Source organism: Pinus tabuliformis, chromosome J, assembly GCF_031772625.1.
Source record: "Pinus tabuliformis cultivar Carrire ecotype Pingquan chromosome J, CPIR1, whole genome shotgun sequence".
Classification (NCBI taxonomy): domain Eukaryota; kingdom Viridiplantae; phylum Streptophyta; class Pinopsida; order Pinales; family Pinaceae; genus Pinus; species Pinus tabuliformis.
In genome coordinates, this window is record NC_142295.1 from 334,282,857 (window position 1) to 334,304,809 (window position 21,953).

At 37.3% G+C, this 21,953-nt stretch overlaps 1 pseudogene; it reads right to left on the reverse strand.

Annotated features, from left to right (window-relative positions):
* Nucleotides 1–500: 500 nt before the first annotated feature.
* The window catches only part of LOC149227104 (DNA replication licensing factor MCM7-like), a 72,209-nt pseudogene continuing 50,756 nt past the window's right edge, over nt 501–21,953 (reverse strand).

The following is a 21,953-nucleotide window of genomic DNA, read 5'->3' on the forward strand; positions in this document are numbered from 1 at the left end:
GGAGTTTTGATGTAATTGATGATAATTGGCCACCAAATTTTTAAAATTAAAGATTACAAAATAGTTGAACGTTAAGCTTAAAAGCAAGAAAGACAGAGGAAACCATTTACAATAGAAGCCATATAGAGTTTATCTGGAAACACATATTTTTTACATAAGTACATACAATGAGGAATGAGGCAAAGTATATAAACTGATCTCTGACACACATTCCACCATAAGTAAACACCTAAAGTTAAAATTTGAAATACGAAATAAACTTAGGAAAACAATCATTAACATCAGTAAAAAAAAAAACAAAAGTTTTGGGAGAGACACATATGCTATCTCTCACTTGAAACTTATGAAAATTCATTCAAAGGTTTCCAAAACATTGACAAGTCTAATGTTGTGAGTCTTCCAAGAGGAAACTCAGACTTGAGTTTCATATCAATTCAAGGACATCTAAAAAGAAAAACACTCTTTTCTAAAATAGTTGAACTATTCACTTGTTGGAAATTTTAGGTATCAATAAAATGAATATAAAATCTATTGGGAACAATTTTCCAAATGTTCAATGGTGCATACTCTTCCAAACACTCCTTTAGTTTAGCTTCAGTGTAACACTGCAAGCAGGATACCCAATTAGATGCTTTTAAACCAACCTTGATTAGGAAATTTGAACTAATGACATTTCTCATGCTCTATATAGTTGTGGAGAGTACCTTTTGAGAAATCGAACTTAGGGAATTAGCATAGCATATATCCATAGTATTCATTCTTGAAGCTTCATCCCTTATGATTGAATAGATGTCATATTTGGACTAGTTTTCTTTCTTTCGTCAGCATATAAGGAGAAGTTTGAAATTTGTATAAGCCTAAGGGATTCATCTACATCACTTTGAGCCACTGTTTATGAGAATCTAAGTTGAGTTAGGGCTTATGAACAATAAATCTAGACAAAAGAAACATAGACATTAGCTTTTTTCAATAAACGGGTTTCTAAGATTAAAAAGCCAAATTTGGATTAATGTTGTTGCTTAGTCACAACTCCACTTTGGTGTTGAAAATATGAGAACTTGAAAAGTCACTTCTCCTGGAACTTGCACGTAACACTAGGTAATTACACAAAGGAACATAAAAATTACCATTGAGATGCGAAAAATGCTTAGAAGTGTTCTGGAAATGGTGTAAGAATGTGGTGCATCACTTTGTGCTTCCTCTTATCTCATGGAAGAATAAGCACTGGAAATATATTCGGTAAGGTCTTTAGGCACAGAAGGCGATAGCCTTCTTGCTGCTACTATATAATCCCTAGAAACTATTAACCATCATAAGATTAAAAACTACTCATCATTAGAGTACGAAATTTCAAGCATCAATATCTAAAGAAGAGGTGACAATAACTCACCTAAGGATGGAAGGCTCGAGAGGAGTAAAGCCTAAAGTTGGTGGCTCATACTTTTTATGCACTTATAACACGTGCCTTTCCATTTCCATATCACTATCCATATCGACTTTATCAAATATCAGCCACAACAAGTCAAAATGAGAAAGAAATGATAGAGGAAGCTTGATATTCTCAGCAGGTGTTCTTTGTAGATCATACCAACCCTTGTGATAATGAACAACATAGTATTAAAAAATTCAAAATTACAGTTCCATCACAGAAGTAGGATACAGTGTACACTAAAATACCATAAAGAAAACATAAGCCATACTCTCCCTTCAATTCAAGAGTATATAAGGAACTGTTAATTAGCCATGGAAATAAAATATGGAAAAGAAATTTGAGAACATTATTGATAGTTAAAGCTTAAATAAAAAAATAATAATTGAAAGCAATTAATGTAAAAGAAAAATTATCTAAGAGCAAGGAAACAAAATCACGGTAAAAGTAGATTAATCCTTTTTTACCAATTTGAGTTCCTAAATAAGAGAAAAATTAAGGTCACTAGGATATTTGTACAAGTTAATATAAGAGTTTAAAGAGGTTTCAAATTTCTCCATCCTCTAATGTATCATAATGGTTTACAACTCCAAAAATGAAAATCTACCCCATAATTTTGATCCAAGATCCATAATAGAAGAGCACATAACAACTTTAACAAGCCAAAGTTGGAAGAAAATACACAAAAAAGGTTTAATTTAAAAAAAAAAAAAAGATGAATGAATACCCCAATAAGCACAACATTCCAATTGCATATCTCTTCTATAAAAAGCTTTGAAAAAATAAAATCCTTTACTTCGATACATGACACCTTCCATGTGTCCCACTAGGTTGACGCAACTCCATAAGAGCTATCTCTAGAATTCAAGAATTCCACAAACTCATATTCATTGTAGGACCTCATATGAAGCTACCTTCAAACTGAATGATAATAATACATATCAGGAAAGATTAGCAGCAACCAGAACAATTGTCTGTGCATTTAGGGAGGTTTTTATGCCCACCTTTGCAATGTTGACAGTTTGTTGTTCCATCACTTCATGAATAGCAATACAGTATGTCTCGTCCATCTTATCAAATTCATCAATAGCCCATATATCCATGTTGGAAAGCACCTAATTCATCACATACAAGATCCATTATTTTTTTCACTACTATGATGGTGCCCAAAGATATATGTCAGTAAAACCTGTAATGCATTCAATCTAAAATAAAACAATTTACAACTCTAAAGAAACAAACAACTTAACATTAGAAATAATAAAGCTTAGGAACATACCAGGACCCTTCCTTCAAGGACCATTGTGTTGGTGAATAGATCCCTTTGAACAACATTTGTCAAACCAACACCACTTCTTCCCCTACCTGTGGTGTAAATGCCTCGAGGTTCCACATTGATCATGTGTTTCAACAACTGACTCTTTGCAACTCTAGGATCTCCCATCAAACAAACATGAAAATCACGTCTTGTATACAAGTAAAACATAAATGTGAGAAATAAATATAAATTTTCCTTTGTAAATAGACTTTAGAGACCACATAAGTGAGAATAACAAGGCATTTTTCTCGAACAATCACCAATGGGATAATCAAGTTTCTCTGCAACAACTCTTTAGTAAAAGAATTATACCTTCATTCCATCCTTGTTTTTTCTAGTTGGGGCACCAACAAGAAGTAGAAGTAGGAATTTTTTTACACCCCTATGTCCAAATATTTCTTGAGCTAAAGAACGATAAGTCGTTCTATTTGTTCTTATTCATCACCTTGTAAGACACACCTATAGGTGTTTGAATCAATGAATAAAATAAGTAATATAGAGAAAACATGGATGAAATAGAAAGCCTCCATCCATAAAAGAATTTTCAAATCAAATATGAAAGTAGTGAGTGGATTGTATTTATTTTCATGGTTAGACCACTAGACCAGTTTCAAAGTGTAGGAATTTCAAATTAGATATTGACAAATGAGGGGCTGTGAAAAATAATGAATAAACACTAATGATTCAAAAAGGAAGGATTCACAATGACTCTGGACTTATTTTACTGCTAATACACATAATATTATATGAGAAGACCAAAAATCCCTAATTAGTGCTAAATGTTTCGCTGTCACAAAACCCTTCACTTTGTATTTAAACAAAATTGAATCTCATTCATGAAATATGAAAGCAATAACAACTGAAATAATAAAAAATAAAAGTAGTTAATCTTAACTTTAATTCAAATCAAATATTAGACTCTTGTCTGAAAAATTAATCATATACAAATTCTACTTGAACTACAAGGGAATGAGGAAGATATCTTTACAAAAAGGTACAATATAACTTACTATTCATATCTTTTCTTAAAATAAGTAATCATCATTGCATCAAGATATGTATCAGCCACCAATCCTTCTTGCATTGCTCAAAATTTTGTATAAGGAATATGAAGAAATATTCTAGAGATTTTCACTAGGTCACCCGGCCCAACCTTAGGAACCCATTTTCAGTTGTGAATGACTTGTAATGTTTTTAATTGTAACAAAAGGAAAATCTCATGCAAACAATAGAACAAATGTAAACACTTGATAGAAAAAACACATATTCCTCTTAAGTTCTCCTCTTATGTGTAATGTCATTGATCTAGGTATATGCCCTTTGGGCACATGCTCTAACAAATTCTGAATTTTAGTCTACAATGAGATCAGTCAAATTAGCTGTATAGTTGATTAGAGTTGAATTTTTTTGTTGGGAAATATATGATAATATACACTATTTCACCAAAAACTTAATCCGCTTGCATCAACAAAAAGTAACAACAAACCCTCAACTGATAATTCTCAAATGAGTTGAATTTCAAGGGAGCCTTAAAAAGAAACCAAGAGTAATTCAGTCAGATAAAATAATTGATGAATACATGTGAAGTGTAGCCTTAAAGTCTCCAATAAGTCATAAGTTAGGTCTAAATAGAAATCACTGACTTGAATACTGAAGGAAAACCCATTTTAGTGTTAAATTTTTTTAGACAACAATGAAAATTAATCTTATGATAATGTACATACATCTTACCAGTTAGTTCAAGAATATTGTAATGGATTATGTAGCGAGGAATCAAAACCAAATCAAATACTCAAATCACATGTGTTTGTCCATCCTTTAACTAGATAGTTGGTACCTGATCAAAAGGCCATGAGGGTGTTTGACTGTGTGGTTATACACATGGCACATTCATGAAGGGGTTATGAATTTTTTTGATAAACTAAAGAAGGCACGTGTTTAGTTAGTTTTAGTGTAACACACCCCCTTACATTCCTAAACTGGGAGTGGTTAATAGGTAGACCCAACTCCCAAAGTACGGTTAAGAGAATGGGGTTTAGAAGTGCCTCAACACATAACACTTAGATGTTGGGATGATCTCTTAGAAACTACCCTCTAGATATTTGGTTTAGTTGGGTCTATGGTCTACCACTTTTGTTTAAGCTTGTTTGGTATTTGGATTGCTTCTTATGTCTAAGCTTGTTACTTAAGTGAGGACTGCAGACCTCATTTACCAACTAAAACATGTTCACATTCCACATTAAATTAGTAATTCTTGCTCCATTTTCTATCAATTATGCCTCAACACATAACAATTGGATGTTGGGATGATCTCTTAGAAACTACCCTCTAGCTATTTGGTTCAGTTGGGTCTATGGTCTACCTCTTTTGTTTAAGCTTGTTTGGTATGTGGATTGCTTCTTATGTCTAAGCTTGTTACTTAAGTGAAGAGTCATGCAGGCCTCATATACCAATTGGAACATGTTCACAATCCACATTAAATTAGTAATTCTTGCTCCATTTTCTATCAAGTCTTCCAGGTGTAGGCCCAACTAGTGGCTGTCAATTACTTGAATACATAATAGCTTGGATAAAAACGTATGAAACACACCCAAATAAATAAATTGCAAGAATTATGCCAATAGTAATTGAAAGTTGTTCCACATAAAATAGAATTTGTCCAAGTAAAATTAAGATTTATATGGCTTTACAAGTCACTTACATCCATGTAAATATGGCTCCTTAGAAAACCATGATAAAGCTATATTTCCAAGGTGAAAAACATAAGAAATTAAGAATAGAAAACTCACTTGATTTACAGTACTAGGAGCTCCATGCAAGTGCTTTAGAGCTATCTCAGCTATATATACTAGTACCTTGATTTACCACAACACATGAATAACATCAAAGGCTTGACAACATTACTACAATAGCTACGTTAAGTTTTGTAGAAAGGCACGTGAGGGAGTGGGAGACTTACTGTGGAAGATATGGCTCCCATTCCAAAGCCTATCAACAATCTATCCACATGCAATAATAAAGCATGTTGCTACATGGTAAACAGGACAACACTAAATCATAAGTACTTTATGTTCTTTGGTTGTTCCTCATCTTCTTCTCCCATTGATAACCCACCTCGCTCATCAAAGAATTTGTTTTGCTTCTAGTTGTGTTCCCGAGAGAGATCATAGGTATATTTTGTATGAAAGTTTGTGAAAAATGGCCAGCAAGTGGCCTGCTTTTCCTTTTTGGAGGTGATATGGCATGCTATAAGCACTTTGCTATGTATTTTCCTTTTTCAAACCTTGAATTAGAAACTTATGCATTCTTTTTTTGGAAAAATAAAGTCGGTTAAAATTTGCATACCATTCACCCCATCATGAATTCTTTTCAATCCAAAAAGTGCAAAAAATCAGATACCATTCACCTTAAAATAACCCTTGGATCAGACGCATGCATTGCAAGGCCCATCAAACACATATATATAAATATAGGCAAAAATAAAATGGCAAAGTGACATCACCCTTCCAATCTACCAGAAGCACATATCTTAATAAAGATGCAAACAATTTTAAAACTAACTACCATCACCTGTCCAAAAGCCTCTACATATAGTAATTAATGTTAATGTCATTTAGTGAAAGGAAATACCTAAAATATGATTGAGAAAATAATGTTCAATAATACCCAAGTGAAATTAATTGTTTTAGACCCCACGCGTATGGCCAAAATATAAATACTTCCAAAAAGACCTTGATGGAACATTTGAACTATAGACCCTGATTTATATGTCCAATTTAAAAAATATGAAAGCAAACTACCACACAAACATTCAAAATAAAATTCACTTCATATTTTAGTTTCTCTAGTGTAAATCTATTGACTTGAGTGAGAAGAAACCATCCTGATTGAACCTTGTGCCATCATATCCTTCATATCATTTCTAGCAAGCGAACCATTAATCTAAAAATTCAAGGAAAACATTAACATTTAGTGAGAAGAACCACATACTTATCTGCAAAACATATTCATGAAAAAAAACCAACTCTTCTTTCTTTTCATGATTAAATGGACCAACTTCAGATAAACCACAGTAGAAGGTATCCAACACAATTGTTGAGGTAAGGGATGCCCTTATCTCCAAATGGTATATATGTGTTGAGGTAAGTGGTACATATAGTTATATAGGTATGTAGGTATGTAATTATATTGTTTTTTATGGAGGAAACACCAAATTAATGTTTTAATGAAACACAATTACAAAAAGGTGAATGGCTAGTGAAAGAAGCTTACACCAAAAGCAGGTAGCAAAAAAAGGTTGAGTTATCTCAAACATTCACCATTTGAACTATTCACTAGACCTAAAGCCAAAAAGTACAAAATTAACATGAGATTCATACCAAAAATCAACAAAAATACAACCAATAATTATTTATAAATGATCCAACATATGGAAATACATAAGGAAAGTGAAAGTAGAATGTTTTGAAAATTAACCTTATTCAAATTCTTGACAAAATCTGAAGAAAAAAAAAATTGTAATCACTTTCTTCTAATGTGTATGCATCATTCCTAGCATTGTATGATAAGTTGGAATTTTCTATAACAGATTCAAGTTGTACAAAAGTGTTATCTGTATTTTTTTAAAACAAAGAGTTATTGATTTCGTTTATTAATTTTCTTTTAAAGGAACTGTATTAGTATCTTCGGAAGGGTGTTGACATATGAAGTTTGTGATACCTAACTCAAACCATGTAGAAAGAATGCTCTTCAATTAACTTTCGTTGAAACAAAGTTTCTACAGGGAGAGAGTGCTAACGTCTTTCCCAAAACAAACATCCCTAATGCAACTTCTAATATATCTCAGCACATGCATACATTCACAACCCAGAATAAACAACTCATCATTAAATTGATCGAAACAAACCAAAATAACAGAAAATAATTTTTTCTTTTCTTTTCAAGTAATGCAATTAAGCTACTCTTTTGAAATAAAATTTCAAGTAAATTGATAAAAAGATCTGAGTTCAGACAAAATGGACCTCATAAATAGCAAACAAGCAAAGGCCAAAACAATGAAAACAATAAGCAGGGTGGAAATAAGGTTTTTCAAGGCACTAACGTCAGTTTCTAGGTTGTACAATACGTTAACAGCTAGGGTAATGCTCTATACAAAAAAGGAACCTGTGTTAAAACGCACTAGAAGGCACTAGTTGTTGAAATGTAACTAGTGTCAGTCTTCATAATTGTTCTTGAGTCATGACTTGATATAATTATTGAATGAATTATCAAAAGAAAAGAAAAGAAAAAATTATTTGTAAGAGAAAAAATATTTTATTGAAATATGTTTCTTGCCCATTATGTTGCGGTCCTAGGTTAAAATACCCATTATGTGCTCTAGGGGTTTTTTTGTCAAGTTAAGAGTCAAGGTCATAATGTACCAGCCCTTGGAGGGCCCATGTAACAAGAAGGAAAAATATTTAATATAATATGTCATGTCTATAAGCCTCCAAGTGATGAGTCAACCAACCCTCTTCAAGTCAGCCTAGAGAGACCTAATTCACTCTCATGGAGGCTTATAAAGAGAAGAACCTCACCTCATTTAATACATACATTGAACAACAAGTTATCTCTGATCCTAATGAAGAAAATAAAGGTTTGATCCAACGAAACTGTGTGGGAGGAAGAGCAAATTCTTGGGAGGCCAACAAATATATGGAAGGAAACGAAATTTTTTCTTTGCTTCTCACACATGTGAGTTTGAAGGAATAACTAGGGTTTCCTCAGTCTGGCTTTTGTAGAGACAGATTTTTCGTTTTGGTTGGCTCATCACTTGGGGTTTGGTCAAGGTCAAGGTCAAGGTCTTGGAAGTCTTCATTGAAATTATATAAGAAGATATTTTTGCTAGTTTTCCTATCTAGGGGAGGTTTTGGCCCTGGCTAGTAGCCTACATGCGGAGTTCTTGTGTTTGGATTGTGATCTTCTTACTGGAATTTGTCTTGATGATCAAACAAAACTAAATGATAATAATAATATCACAAGAAAATGTCACGGATTAAAGAGAAATCAAATTCAAAGTAACCCTAGCTATTCTGCCCTAGATTTCTTAACATCGTATTAGAGCTAGGGCTTTGAACAATGGGGAAAACAAGATCAGTTTGGATTTAATTTTATTGCAAGAAGATCAATTTCCTTAAGTTGAATTTGTGAAGGCAAGTAGAAGAAGTTTTGGATAGTTTTTCAAGCCCTAATTGCAGACATTATGCCATAGACATTCTCAAGGCTAGTGAGGGCACTTGAAGGGATTTCAAGCCCTGTTTTAAGAAATCCACAAGGATAATTTAATACTCCTCTCCAAACCGCACTCTTTGGAAATCAGATAGAAGATTTTTGTTTTTGGGCACCTTATCTCTACAATCAAGACCACAAACCTTCTTTAGCAACGCAAAGGTGTAACGAGCATATTTGTGAATAGTCAAAGGACTTATCAAGTAGCATATGACAATCTGCACCTCTTGACATTAGAGCGAAAGAGAAAAAGGTGTCCACCAGGTCTGCATCTTCCAAATCCCTGAATTTTTGAACATCTAAGAAAAATTTGGTATGTACATTATTGATTAGTGAAATTATTAAGAATGGACTATTCTAGTTTTGCAAGGCACTCAAGGCCCTCCTATTGGAAGCTATATCAATCCTAGAAAAGAGTCTAACTCTACGTCTATAGTTCAAAATTTGGCTCTGTGCATAAGCCCTAGAAGGACAATCTCCAAAAAAATACAGTCAGGTGCATTACTTGAAGGGCTATGTTGAGAATTAGTCCTATTGTAATGACCCTAGCTATCATGCGTTACTTCAGAATTGTACATGATGTAAATAATGTATAGTCATGTATATTCATAATCGTAATGTAGATAATACCATGGTCACTTTTCATTTTTACGTGTATTTGGGTGTCATCTTGATGCACATGTTGAGGTTGCATTTGCAGGAACATGGCAAACACTTCTTAATTATTTGGATATACATTTTCCCCTCTTAATAACAACTAGGGTCCCATGGATCAAAACCCTAACCTAGCAAGACCTCAATTATCAACATGATGGTCTTTCTTTAAGGAGGCCACTTTCATTAATTGATCTACCATAGGAAGTTTTAATTTTGGGAAAGGGGACAGAAAAAACACATTAGAAAAATGCAAGTCTTAGTACACAAGACAAAAAAGTAAGTAACACAAACAAAATGAGGATGGGATTCAATAATCCGACGAAGGGAATTGAGGGGATCGAAGTCTAAGAGATGAAATGGTCTAACAAAGACCTAAGATGGGGGGAGGCACGAGATATTTTGTATGATATACACACATGACAGAGGGGATTTTCCTTTTTCCACACCTAGTCGATTCTATCAGGAGTCTAAGAAGAAGTAAAATGGCAGGTTGGGAAAACAGGGGAGGCCACATGGAAGGAAAAGGAAAGCCTAGATAGAAAACCCTAACTAGCTAGAAGTTGGGGGGGATAATAGTAGAAAAAAGGAGGAGTTGGACCAGTAGGGTGCAAGGGAAAGACGAGAGGAAGCACAATGTGACTGAACAAGTAAAGAGAGGAAGGATTCGGTATTAAATCAACATCATAGGAGGACAATCAAGAATATTACAACAAGGGAAATTAGGCATGAGCTCAGAGATGAGTCGTTGATTTCATGATAGAAGCAAGGGGACCTGCATCAATATAGGTAAGTTACATGAACTGATTAAGGTTTTAGAGACTAGATGTTATTGTTTTCTATGCTCAGCTAGTGCCCAAATGTTAGGGTTAGACTGATAGATAGAAATCACCCCAATTAGATCAAATGGGATTGGGGATGTGTATCCTAATTAAACTTAGGCTAGAGAACATACTCACCAGGCAGCACTATGTCTTTTTTCTCAACTGATGTGCTTGTAAATTCGGGCATGAACACCTCATGCATAGAATTTGATTAAGCAAGACACTTCTTTCCACACTCTGATTGAAAAACCACCCTTCGTGGCCACCTTTCTGAATTAAAATGTTTTATTGCCTTGTAGAAATAGTGTGTAATGACTATCTACATCTGTGTGTGAATTTTTCATCGTTTTTATATGTACAAGGAGCTTCTTAATAGTTTTCTAATTTAAATAAGGCTCTCTAGTAGTTGCTGCAATTAGCCTTCCTTACTGTACTCTATAGTCAAGATATCTTTAGATTATGAGGATGAAACTAAAGATGGAGTAATGAAAATGGATTAAGGATGGAATTGTGACCATTGGATTCCAAATATTGGCTTCTTATTGGTTGACCAAAACTAGCAGACTATGGATTCCCAATTTGGGTGGAGTTGTTGAATTAGTGCACCAAAGCCAATAGGTTCTTGATTCCCAACTTTGGGTGGATCTAATGAAGTCATTTTAGGGTGGAGGTACATCCATGGATTCCTAAAGTTAATCACGGGTGGGGATTTGGGCCTCTAGTCTCCCTCATGAGTTGAAGGGTTAAGAAATTACATACAGGGTGGAGGCACATCCCTAGATTCCATAAATTAAACATGGGTGCAGATGTCTACCTCTGGAATCCCTATGATAGCCTATAATCATGCTCTTACATGGAGGGTAAAGGTGTCCTATACCTTTGGATTCCTTAGGTTGGACATTGGAATGGAGTTTTAACAGCTAGGGGGTGGCAATTGCACCCTGGGCAACTTTCTAATGGTTGGACAAAGAACTTTGAATATTACTTCAATGTCCCTCCCTCTTGAATTGTTTACTTGGTTGTAGCTTACCTCAACGTATAGCCTCAGGTTCCTAAGATTAGACCCATGAGCCAGATATCATAGACTGTAGTAGGCCATGACAATGTCCTTGTTTCACCTAAACTATGATCACATCTAATGGTAACCTTATAGTGGTAAATATTCTCTTCTTGTACCCTAAATAAACATGTTGTAATGGATTTACCATGTTTTGTCTGATTTATGCCCTCTTTATGGAATGAACACTTAATATCTCACTCATACCCTCTACAAGGATGGACAGTAGTAATACACAACATAGTAACATAATTAAAATTCGAGTGTGTCTTAGTCATATCCTCCCTAATAGAGCTAATCATGGGTTTCTTATGCATACGGTAAGGAAAAATGTAATGCTTAGATGAGCTCCCTAGGCATCAATATCCATATGTACTGGTAGACTGTTAATAAATTAGTGTGTCATCCCATCAAAAAAAAAATCACTAAGAGACTATGTTACGATGAGAAATTAACATAGACCTACACAGGATATTTTGGATGTCATGGCTCTTAAACAAGTGTTGTCTTTATTGACATAAGATTGAATACATGAAATTTCCAAATATTTATGGTCATGTGAACCCATTTGTGTGACCCTGGGTGATCCAAAAATGGATCCTGGATAAGCCTCTAAGTCTAAAAGACTTCATGCAAGAGGTAAAATGTGCCAAATGGCACAAACCCTTTGTAAATTAGAGGAAAATGAAAATCGCAGGCTGCTCTCAAAAATAGTCTCATTGCAGAGATCTTCTCATTCTAAATCCAATGCAACTTGAATGGGTGAATATGGACTTCGGATGAAGGAGTTATTGCAAAATGAAAATTGCCCAATGTCCTTAGAAAAGGAGGTAATTTCATTAAATTTTGAACTATATTGAAAATTTTGATTTTTAGTATAGCCTCACGGGCTAATCCACAACTGACACATGGCAGGCTGGAATTGGGCACGTGGCCCATTCTTATTGATCTAAGAGGAAATGAGGCATTAACACTCAAGGGCCATTGGATCTAAAAGATCAATGGACAGGAGCGAACCGCAACAATGAAATATTGATATCACATTGGTGGATGGCTATATAAAGGAGGGACCTTAGGTCTTAAGGCATCACGGCATGCGATCACCAAAATATCGCATTGCATATAACCGAAGGTAAGGACTTAACCACAGGCATGAGGACTTGTGATGTGCGATTGCGCTTTATCGCATCGCTTAAATCCAAAGGAAAAGGACCAAGACCCATGATCAGGTGACTTGCCGATGTGTAATGGGCCGATCAAGCGGAGATTAGATATCAACGATCGGAGGAGCGGAGCACCCAAATCCCTATGACATATGATAAGAGATGGGCCGATAGCGCTAATATGCAATCAACAAACAACGATCGGATCGCAACAATACAAAGGAGAGCACCAGGCCTTAGCGACATGCGATATGTGATACACACAGACCCGAAATATTATATATGTGGATCCATATCCCTTTGAGATCTAACTTAAGTCTTTTCACTCGTATTTTCCTGTGTAATTCTGAATATCTCTGTGTATTGGAATTCTGTTTCGTTTTTAGGAATTTGTCTGAAACAAAGGCCTTTGTGTATTTTCCACTGTAAAAATAGCTTCCATTCCTTGTGCCACGTTGTAAGTGGGTGTTATATTACAATGATGTGTTTTGTAACAAGGATGCATTATACAAGATGCAGAGCCGCAGAGGATTGATTGCAGAGAGAGGAATGGACAGAGAACAGAGAGCCACAAAAGCAAAAAGGTAATTATTCCTCATGATTGGGGACAAATGAATGGCTGGAAGACAGGTAGCCCGAGGGGGATAGTGAACAAGCAACACGACTTGGCTTTTAAGCCATGAATGTCAAAGACTGTGGGTTGCTGAGTTATTGATGGTGTTCGAGTTGCTATTACTGTTGAAGGTTGTTGTTGGGGTTTTTCTATGAAGTAGAGGCCAAAGAGGCAACGTAGAAGCCAAAGAGGTAGCGCAAAAGCAAAAGAGCAGCTGAGGGAGCCTTTGAGGTCACTTGAAGTTCAAGTGAAAATCCAAAGAGCTGAAGGTTGCAGAAGGCAGAAAGAAGCCAGAGCCAAGAGCCAAAGAGCCAAAGAGCCAGAGTCAGAGCCAAGAGCCAGAACCAAAGCCAAAGATCCAGAGTCAGAGCCAAGAGGCAGAACCAAGAGCCAAAGAGCCAGAGGCAAGAGCCAAGACCCAAAGCTAGGAGTAAGAGCTTCAAGAGCTAGAGGGGATTAAATGGTGTCTGAACCCATTGTTTTTGTGCAAAACAATAGGAGTTGGGCCAAGAGCTTGTAAAAAATACTTACACCATAATCCCAGAGAGCCTAGTTGAGTTGACTAGAGCTCATGGAGACGTAGCCCAAGTTTTGGGTGAACTCCAAATTAATATTGTTGTTCATGTGTCTGTTTTACTGTTGCATTGTCTCTGCTACTTTATTTACTATTATATGCATTTATATATCAGTTTCAGCACATTAATTTACAACACATGATTAGTTAAAAACAAATACAAGCATACACCTATATTTTCAAGCTTTTCTTATTTCCACATTGGTTAATCAATAAGAATTGGGAAAATTGAAAGCTTTGGAAGTGGGAGAGGTTTTTGTAAGTTAGGCAAGAAGCCTAAGAGCCCCATTTTCAGATCAGGTGGTATCAGAGCTTAAGTTTGATTAACCCCACCTTCAAAGAAGGTTATATCAGAATGCTTGATTGACATAGAAAAGACTGCTTGTCTGAAAGGTGTTTGAACAACAAGAGGCTGATTGTATGTTTGTTTTACAGACTGACTATTTTTTGAGTTTGCAGAGGTAAAGGGAAAGCTGTTGATAGCTCAGTCCAGGAAGGACAAATAGGAAGAATGGATGAAGGCATTCTTCTATCCGAAGGACCTCAAGGCAATCCAAAGCACAATAGGTTTGTTGCAAGAGGTTTCTTAAATAAGCTCTTTATTTATCTTGTTGAAGTTTTTTTGTTCGTTGGCATAATGACAACTTCTACAAGTGAGTCCTCAAATTTTTGTTCTTCACAAGATTCCTTGATGAAGACATGAAGCAAGAATTGTCCACCATGATGGATATAGTGAGAGAAATGTATGAGGATGGAAGGAAGTGCAACATACTTAGAGAAAAACTGAATTCCATGAAGGAAGAGAAGCAATTGCTTTCTAACAAATGGTAGGAAATGGAGAGGCAACTTCGTATTGCAAATATGAACCTGAAGAGGATGCATGAGTTGGAAACACGGCTATTTATTGCCCAATAAGCCTTAGTCAAGTATCAGCTTGAAGAAGAGGTAAACCATTCCAATTTGTCTTCAAATTCCTCTGACAATGCTTATATTGGTTCCTTTGAAAAACATACTAAATGCATAGGTTCCAAGCTAATGTCCAAGATGGGCTATGAAGGAAAGGGCTTGGGAAAGCATGCACAAGGTATTGTTGAACCAATAATGGTTGAGGAAAGGCCTAAGTATCTGGGTCTTGGATATGGACAGCCTTATGGAGAGAGTTCCAAAGCTACCATGAAGGCCATTAAAACAGCTCCAAGGAGGAGTTGCATTACAAAGTGTGAAGATTTTATTTAGGAAGAATGCAATAGCTTGAAACATCATTTGTAGGATGCAGGTGTTTAGAAGCACACAGTTGAACCAGGGAGTTGGGGAGACTCCAACAGCCTTGAAGAGATTTATGGGATTCCAAAGCGAGTCACTTCTTCATTTGTTTCACCTCCTCATGAAGGCAATAAAGGTGAAAGAGGCAGGTATAAATCTGGTTCTAATCCTTTTCCTTTTGATTGTGCAAAGCATGATAAATTTCCACATATATATGGGGAAAAAATTGCTTTTTCCTTTTATGGTTTGGATAACCATAATGTTTCTATATGTTGGAAGAGAATGACCACATACAAGAAGTAGAAGAAGGAAAAGAAGCAAGAAGTCAAAAGTCCCTTGGACAAGGAAAATCATGATATTAAGAGGATGCACATGCAATGCACTTACTACCATAAACAAGGACATCTTGTTGCAAAATGTTGGACACTAAATCCAAAAATGCTTCCACCAAAGCTGAAGAAAGTGGAAAGAGAAGATGGCAGAAATGGAAGTGAAGATTCCATGAATGATGTGTCTCAAAATGATTCACATGATGATGTTGATGTGCAGAGAAAGGTAGTACCTTTGAAGGGGATTGGTAAGGAGCGGTTAGAGTTCTTATCCAATTGAGATTGCATGTCTATTGATGCATCTAGATTATATTTCATTTCAGCTTCGAAAGTATAGTGTGCTTAAGTGAAATTTGAGGGATGAAATTCATACATGAGCTTGAGATGCATGAATACAGGGATGTCAATGATTTCCTTGTTTTTGAACATGTATGTGTAATTGTTAAAATTGGCAACCAGGGCAAAAATTCATGTGGGTCATCTTATTCATGGCTGATAATATTTTTATTAGATTCCTCTCGTCGAGAGGTGTAGGATTGATATAAAGATAATCCGATTCCAATAAGTATTCATGGAGATATGAATTTATTTTGATTATGGAATTATTATCAAGTCAACCTACAACTCATGTAGGATCAGAAGCCCAACAGTCACATCTATTCACCCACCAACGTTGTGTATAAATATAAGAGGACTTTTCCTCATTTGGACTCACTCATCTCATCACATCTCTCTCTCTCTCTACTACGCAGAAATGAGTCTCTTCTCTACTGCGCTGAAATGGGTCTCTCTCTCACACATGTGAAGCCGGAAGCTGTTGAATTTGAAGCTGTAACTGCAGAAGTAAATATTGACTTGCGTGGCATAGAATATCTCCTCATCTGAATTGCGATGTAGGTTCATCTGAACCTCCTCTAAAAGCTGCAACTTTTGGTGGTGGAATGAATTCAATTCGATGAACGGTTTGCAAGATATCGATTGCCCTAGTTTGAAGCCGGAAACTGCTGAAACTGACGCTGCAACTGTAGACGTAAAGATTAACTTCCGTGGCCTAGAAGATCTCCTCATCTGAACTGCACTGTAGGTTCATCTGAACCTCCTCTGGAAGCCGAAACGTTTGGTGGTGGAATGAAGTCAATCCGACGGTCGGTTTGTGAGATATGGTTTGCCCTAGTTTGATAATGAAGCCGCTAATGCTGATGTTGCTGATCTAGGGTTTTCTACTGCTGATATGAATCAGATTTATTGTACTATTTCTCTCTACTGAATTATTGAAGATAAAAGAAGATTTGATCAAAGGGTTTCCCCACACATTGTGGGGTTTGTCCCTGGCTAGCTGCCACATCTTGTGTCTCTTGTCTTGGCTTGTTTTCTGTCGATCATTTAATGTTCTATCTGCACTTTACTTTATGTACATGTGATTGCTAATCTTTGGAATATAATAAGGAAAAGAAGTAAACTGTTATAAGCATAGAACATACCATAACTTAACATGGTATCGGAGCTGAGGTGAAGACAAAGCCCGAGCAAGAGCAAGAGCAATCATCGAAGAGAATATTGGCAAGGCTATCCTAAAAGAACTATGAGGTCCTCAACACTCTTTCCTGCTGAAGACAAGCTCCGTGAGAAAGCTGACTATCACTGGAAGATGTCTATCGATCTAACCCTTGAGAATCAAGGAATGTTGGATCATGTGAGAGGCAATATTGTTGAGCCTCCATCAAATGCATCCGCTGCTACCTGGAACAAATGAAAAAATGGAGAAGTCAAAACAATAGAAGATCATCCAGGACTCTATCAACAAGCACTTGGTGGCCTACATCTCTGAACTGGACACCTCCAAGGAAATCTTCGATAGACTGGTGAGTTTATTTAAAGTTAATGATGCAAATCAAGTTTTGTTTCTTAGAAATAAGCTGAGGGAAATCAAGAAGGGTAAAGATGAAAGTATGCAAGCATACTTCTTAAGAATCACCGAGATCAAGAACAATCTCCTATCTATTGGGGAAACTATTACTGACAGAGAAATGGCACTCACAACTCTTGGAGGATTGCCATTTGAATGGTATGTGTTCAGGACTACTCTTTTGAACTATAATGTAATTCCTGGTTTCGAGGAATTAATGGCTAGATGCATTCAAGAAGAAACAAGGGAAGAAGTGCAAGAAATGCCCATGCCTAAAGGTCCTCCTGCTGCCTTTTCTTCTCATGCAAAGAAAAGAAATAATTCCGGGACTAAATCAAAAGGAAAGGATGGACCTAAGGCTAGAAGAAAATGACGATGTTACATTTGCGATAAAGCAAGTCACTATGTATGAGATCATGAGCATCATGATGAATGAGATCATGGACATAAAGGGCAACATGAGATCATGGACATATAGGATAGCATGATGATGATGCACACTAGTTTGAGCAGCATTATGATGGATAAAATCATGGACATGGGCAGCATGATGATATTCATGATTAGAGAAGCATGGTACAGTATGCAATGGTGCAACTCGAAATCCCTCTGATGGCAATGAAAGGAATGACAAATTCAATAGCAAAGGTAAGAGGAGAGCTGGGAATCAAGGAAGAGGACAAGCATTCAAGAAGGCTAGAAATTCTAGGATGTATTAAATGCACTTGACCTTAAAAGGAACCTAGTGTCCATCTTGGCAATGGAAGACAGAGGCTACAAGGTAACCTTCAGCCATGGCAAGGTATGTATATGGAAAAATATTGTTAAAGTTGCCTTTACTCTTGGGTTTAGTGTTGATTCATTATATCAGGTCGATGGAAGTCCACTAGGTGTCATGTCTCGTGACACAACTCTTTAGTCCAAACTTTGGCATCGGAGGTTTGCCCACCTTCATTACAAAACTCTACCCGATGTAAGACAGATGGTAACAGGGATGCCCGAATTCCAAGTAGAGAAAGAAGGTGTATGTCCGGGATGTGCCAAAGGAAAGCTCAAAAGGGGACCATTCCCCTCAAGCCAAGGCAAGACCTCTGATATATTACAATTGGTTTACTCAGGCATACCTGAGGTTGGCATTAAGAGGGAGACTACTACACCACATACTCCTGAGCAGAATGGTGTGGTGGGAAGGAAGAACCACACGATGATGGAAGTTGTTCGGACCATGCTACATGATCAAAGACTTCCAAAGTTTCTATGGGCTGAAACTACAATCACTGCCGTATATGTACAAAATTGATGCCCCCATCAAGCATTGGGTTCCTAAACTCCTGAAGAAATGTTCACCACCGGTCAAAGGGAAGTCGTGATTAGTCATGATGTCACCTTTGAAAAAGATATGGCTCTTAGCAAGGTGGACAATCTGCTGACTTTGAGTAGCTCTCTAGGAAGTGGCCTTCATGGCTTAGGGGGATACTTGATGATGCTGAAGGACATGCTGCACCCTGAGGAACCTTCCACCAAAGTAAGAAACTTAACAGGTATCAGGGATACCTGACCATCATGAGCACGATCATACAAAATGAAACTTCATCATTCTCAGATGTCATCAAGCATTAACTATGGAAGGATGCTATGACCATAGAATATGAGTCTATTATGGAGAATGATGTCTGGGAAGTAGTTCCCAGACCCTGGACAAGACAATTGTTACTTCAAAATGGCTTTACAAGATAAAGCATGCAGCAAATGGAAGTATGGAAAAGTATAAGGTTCATTTTTTTGCTCGTGGTTTATCCAGAAGGGAGGTATAGACTATGATATTTGCACCTGTTTCCATATATACGACCATCCACTTGATCATAGCCCTTGTGGCTTCACAAGGATGGAACCTACATCAGATGGATGTTAATATCGCGTTCTTGCATGGTTCTATCAAAGAAGAGGTCTATGTGGAGCAACCTGAAGGATTTGAGATTTATGATTGAAAATCTCATGTATGCAGGTTGAAGAAGGCTCTCTATGGGCTGAAGAAAGCACCCCGGGCATGGTACGAGAGGATCGATAGCTACTTGATAAAGCTGGGATTCACTAGGAGTGAAGCTGATCCTAACCTTTACTTTAAGGTTGAAGATGACAAGCCTCTCATATTTGTGTTGTATGTGGATGACCTCTTTCTAACAGGTGCAAACCCTCTCATTCACAAATGTAAGAGGGAGATGGATTCTGAATTTGAAATGAAGGACCAAGGACTTGAAGTGTGGCAGAAGCCAAGGGAAATTTTCCTATCTCAAGGAAAATATGTGGTAAATATATTGGAAAGATTCGGTATGATGGACTGCAAGCATGTGACTACCTCGAGGATCTTAACTTTTAGAAGTTATATGGTAGTGATGTCAGACCAGACATGGGAAATGCCTCTAAGTTTCAAAAACTCATTCGCATTGATGTTCTTGGTGAACCTCCATCCGAACATATGTTTTGCAGTTAGCATTGTGAGCTCATATTTGGTTGAGCCTCACTAGATTGATGCCAGGAATCTTCTGATATGTCTTCAGGACACAATCTCTCATGGATTAAGATACACTGTTGGAGATGTGAGACTACTTGGATATACTGATGTTGATTGGGCAGGTAGTGTGGTGGACCGTAAGAGCACCTCCGGGTATTGTTTCACCTTGGGATCTGCTTCGATATCCTGGATGAGCAGGAAGCAGAAGTCGGTGGCTTTGAGCACCGCCGAAGCAGGATATATTGTTTCTAACATAACCTCGTGTGAGGCAGTCTGGTTGCGAAAGCTCTTCAGTGATCTGTTTGGGTTTACATTGGATACCACTGTGATTCTCTGTAACAACCAGAGGTGGGATTTGATTATTGAGGAATCCCGTATTCGTCAATTGCTCCAGCAGATAGACATCATCTGGGATATGGTAAGTCGATGAGCAAGGAAGCTCCATCACATTAAGATGATGTACAGGTTGATACACCTTGTCAAAGCCCCGAGGAAAGATCTAATTTGTGATTTTCCCAAACGACTTGGAGCCAGCAAGAAACCTTTGTACAAGGGTCCTGCATGTTGCATACAATGAGCTCTGGGAGCTCTGAGGGCTTGCAGTTCCTACTGGAGCAACATATGACCACAAGGTGACTCACCCTCCCCTGGTGGTGCACACTGGAACAAGATGATTCGCTCTCTTGTGGGACAAGATGATTCACTCTCTTGTGGAACAAGATGATTCACTCTCCTGTGTAGCAGGATGATTAGTTCTCCTGTGAGGCCTGGATTGATGTGTTCTCCATGGCAGCCTGGATTGATGTGTTCTCCACAATGATTGTAGCAGGATTGAGGTGTTCTCCTATGAGGACAGGATTGATTAGTTCTCCTGTCGAGGCATCCTACCCATGCAGTCTGGGACTCATGGGAAGTACCTCTCATCTGATCAATGAGCAGGGAAATGAAGTTAGGGACCATAGTAGTACCGATGGATGCATCGTTGTATCTACCGTAATCCCTACACTAGGATGACCTCCATTGATCTAGGATCTATGATACTGGTCTGGGACCAGTGGTAGGAGTTATACCATACTATGACGCTGACTTTGGGTCAGTTGAGACTGGTCTGGGACCAGTGGTACATACTCCGAGACTGACTTCTTGTTAGTGCAATACTGGTCTGGGACCAGTGAGAGTGGTACACACTATGACACTGACTTCGGGTCGGTTGAGACTGGTCTGGGACCAGTGGTACACTCTTTGAGACTGTGATACTGGTCTGGGACCAATGGTAGGAGTGGTACTTACTATGAAGCTGACTTCGGGTCGGCTGAGACTGGTCTGGGACCAGTGGTACGCACTTTGAAACTGACTTTGAGTCAGTGGAGGATGATACTGGTCTAGGACTAGTGGAGTTGTACTCATTATGACGCTGACTTCAGGTTGGTTGAGACTGGTCTAGGACCAGTGGTACATACTCTGAGACTGACTTTGAGTCAGTATGATACATCCTTGATCATTTCTTCTTCTTCATAATTCAGACAAAACTAGAGAAGAACAGAGCAAAACATTACAGATCATTGCAGGGCAGAACAAGAAAAAGTAGAACAGGTAGAATAGAGCAGAGCAGGGCAAGGGTCAGGTTGTATAGGGCAGTGCATTTGATGGATGAATAGTAACGTCCGATAGACAAATTGCAGATGAAGTTCTCCATGGTTGAGAGGGAGTGTTAAAATTGGCAACCAGGGAAAAACTTCATTTGGGTCATCTTATTCATGGCTGATAATATTTTAATTAGATTCCTCTCATCGAGAGGTGTAGGATTGATATAAAGATCATATGATTCCGATAAGTATTCATGGAGATATGAATTTATTTTGATTATGGAATTATTATCAAGCCGACCTACAACTCATGTAGGCTCAGAAGCCCAACAGTCGCATCTATTCACCCACCAACGTTGTGTATAAATATAAGAGGACTTTTCCTCATTTGGACTCACTCATCTCATCACATCTCTCTCTCTCTCTACTATGCAGAAATGAGTCTCTTCTCTACTGCG